The sequence below is a fragment of the Chiloscyllium plagiosum genome, unplaced genomic scaffold (genome assembly GCF_004010195.1).
Source record: "Chiloscyllium plagiosum isolate BGI_BamShark_2017 unplaced genomic scaffold, ASM401019v2 scaf_11563, whole genome shotgun sequence".
NCBI lineage: Eukaryota > Metazoa > Chordata > Chondrichthyes > Orectolobiformes > Hemiscylliidae > Chiloscyllium > Chiloscyllium plagiosum.
In genome coordinates, this window is record NW_025213473.1 from 1,742 (window position 1) to 5,285 (window position 3,544).

At 42.9% G+C, this 3,544-nt stretch overlaps 1 non-coding gene across 1 annotated transcript; it reads right to left on the reverse strand.

Moving 5' to 3' along the window:
• Nucleotides 1-700: 700 nt before the first annotated feature.
• On the reverse strand, nucleotides 701-774 carry trnan-guu. Its single transcript has one exon. It is a non-coding gene; the product is annotated as a tRNA-Asn (tRNA).
• Between the last annotated feature and the right edge of the window lie 2,770 nt (nucleotides 775-3,544).

Consider the following 3,544-nt stretch of genomic DNA (forward strand, 5'->3'; position numbering starts at 1 on the left):
CTCAAACGAAGCTCTGCGGGTATCTGCTTGTACCATCCGAACAGGCAGTGGGTTGCAGATTCCCACCAGTCCCAATGTGAGTGAAATATTTTTCCCCCTCCACTGATTTGAATCTTAAAGAAGAAGCCGGGGAGCAAGCTCCCTTTCTTTTCGACGACATTTCTCATTTTGTAGTCGGCAGGGCTCACACCTGCGTGGGGAAACCGCAATGGATTTCAAGTCCATCGCATTAACCACTCGGCCCACGAATACAGAACCACACTGACAACTTCACTTCCCAGGTCTGTCTGCCTGTGGAGCTGAGAAAGAGTGAATCATCGCAGAGTTTGTTTGAATCCAATCACTTCACAATGATTCGAAAGGGTTAAATATCTGCACATGGCGAGTCGAGGTGTTTCATCCCAAAAGATGAAATGAACTTTCCGTTAAAAACAAAACTAGAAATTGCCAGAGGAACTCAGCAGGTCAGGCAACATCTGTGGAAAGAGAATCAGAGACAACATTTCAACATCCTGTTTTCTCCGACAGGTACTGTCAAACCTGCCGAGTTTCTCTTTTTGTCTCGGCTTCTCAACATCCACAGTCCCTTACTTTAGACATGAATTCAATTCCGAAAACCCTTTGTGGAGAGGAATTCCGTTTGGGGAACATTTTCATGACCCCATTAAAAGCGTTCCGCTTCGAAGCCAAGCGAACACACCACCCCTGGGTGGGCTCGAACCACCAACCTTTCGGTTAACAGCCGAACGCGCTGACCAATTGCACCACAGAGCCAGGCATGGGCCTGGGCTGCACCATTGCTTAGGGGAGGCTATTAGTGAATTCATAATTTAGCCTCCCCTCCTAGAATTACAATTGTTGTCTTCCGCGCAGTCTTGCGAGGGATCACGGCTTTCTTAAGTTGACTTGTGCAAAAATGCCCGATTAAACTTCTCAAAAAGAATCTTCGTTAAACGAGGCTGGGCTTACTGGAGTACGAATGGACAGGAAGTGAAATGATTGGAGATAGCATTGAACAGGTTGACGTGTTTCCTTCCCCAATTTTCTTATCCCTATGCCAATTGGCACGTGGCTTGGGCAGTAATGTTATAACACACACTGGAGCAGTGGGATTTGAACCTGAGCCTCAGGGCTCTATGGGAGACTTCAGCTTCACCACAAAAAAAATCTCTACTAGATAGGTCCTCTTCTGTTGAATGAGAGGAAACAGCTTCCTCCTCAACATGAGACACAACCACTGTACCCTCCGTGCCCATTACAATAAATTGAGCCGCCTCATGTTGAATGAATGAGTGGGAACCCCTCTCCGAGCTCCAAGAAGCGGGGGGCCCGGCTGGAGGCTGGACTTGCTCAAGGCTTGTATCTATTAACTTATTTAAATGGTACCTCCTGTATGGGAGTATGGTTTACATTAAAACCGGAGGATCATGTCAGAGTGTTTGTTTATATTTAGCAGTAGTAGTTGGTAAAATACACTCCCTGGAGGAGCACCTTCTATGATGCTGCATTTCTTGCCTTCTGCCCTTCCCCCATTTGTTATCTCTCATCTCGATTTTACATTTTCAGTCAAATTTAATTTCACATTAATCAGCCTTCGTATTCACTGTGTATTATTAATTAATCTGTTGGATTGTTGTAAAACAAAATTAATGGTGTAATTTCATTTATGTTGTCTGAGTTTGACATTAAATGTGCAGGTGTGAATGCCAGTAAGTTGTAAAAGTAAATCAAGAACTTGTGCTTTTTAAACAAAAAGACGAGTTCAATGGCATTACTGGCATTGTCTCCTTTGAGGATGATGATTATAGTCTGACCAACAAACCATTTCATGCAGTCACCCAGTTTAATTAAAGTCTTTTGGAAAATAACTCTGGCAGGCAAAGATTTATACAACCTAAAATACGGTTGGTAATCATGTATATTCTTATCTTTTAAGCCGTAACAGATGGCATTGTGTGGCGGTTTGAGACTGAAACTTCGCTGGAAAGAATGTAGATTGACGAGGGAAGTCAAAATGGCAGAATCTCGGGCCACAATCTATCAGTCTGGCTTGATTGCATGAGTGGTGGTTCTTCAAAAGCACCTTCCAAGTCATGACCTCAACCACCAAGAACAAACAAGTGTGAACACAGCATTCCGACTGCAAGATATATCACATTGTTTCTTTGTTATTGACCAAAATGCTGGAACTCACTCCTGAACATTGTTACAGTCCACACCATATTTGTGAAGCAATTTAAGAGGCAGTTCCGCACCACCTTTTCAAGGTCAGTTTGGGAAGAGTTGTTGGCACAGCCAATGATATTCACATCTCATGAAGTAGTAAGCAAAGAGTCCACGGTGTTGGGAGGCTGTATGTTAGCATGGATAGAGGATTGGCTAACTACCACAGTTGTGGTAAGGGGCATGTTCAGGATGACAACTTGTAACTGGTGGTGTACCACAGGGATCAGCGCTGGGGCCAGCATTATTTACAATATATATACGAATTACTTAGATAAGTAAAGTGATGGTACTATTGCTAAATTTGCAGAAGAGATAGTTGATGTGAAAGCAGGTGGTGAGGATGACATTAGATATCTGGAGAGGGATATAGACAGGTTAAGGAAATGAGCGAAAGCTTGGTAGATGGGGAAATGAGGTAATGCAGTTTGTCAGGAGGTGAAGAACTGAATATTAAATGGAGAAAGCTTTAGAATAGAGCGATTTGGAATCACATCCACGAATTTCTTCATCCAATTTCAGTGAGTAATAGGGAGGCAAATGGGAGGTTGGCCTTTTCAATAGAGTAGAAATGTAGGGAGGTTATAGTGAACCTATGTAAGGCATTAGTCAGGCCACAACTGAATACTGCGAACAGTTTAGGACCCTTTACCTGAGGAAAGATATATTGGCATTGGAGGCAGTCAAGAGAAGGATGGCCATGATGATACCAGGATGAAAAAAATGTCTTATGAGGAGAACTGAATAGGTTGGGCCTGTGCTTATTAGAAGTTAGAAGAATTAGAGGTAACCTTATTGTCACCTACAAGATTCTGAGGCGACTTGACAGGCTAGACGTGGAAAAGTGGGTGAGTCTGGGACCAGAGGAAGTAATCTCCAAATAAGAGATTGCATGTTTAGGACAGATAGGAATTTCTCCTGAGGGCAGTAAATCTGTGGAACTTGATACTACAGAGGGCTGTTGAGCCTGGGTTGTTACGTGCATTCAAGGCTGAGATAGATTTTTTTTAACCAGTAAGGGAATTGAGGATTATGGGGAAATGGCAGCAAAATGGAATAAATGTTTCCCAGAATAATCGCGATCTGAATAAATGGCAGAGTCAACTCAATGGGCTGAACTGAATAGTAAATAGTAAGGAGGAAAAGAAGACAACTGGCAATTACAAACCAGTCAGTGTTGGGAAGGCTAGAGATTGTAGGGAGTTGGTGGCATTTGGGAATTGTTCCTGGATTTAACATCTGGAGTTTCAAATTGATGCTGCTATGGCCACGATGCAGTTTGAAATCAATTTATGTATCTGGAATATAAACTTATCGCTGC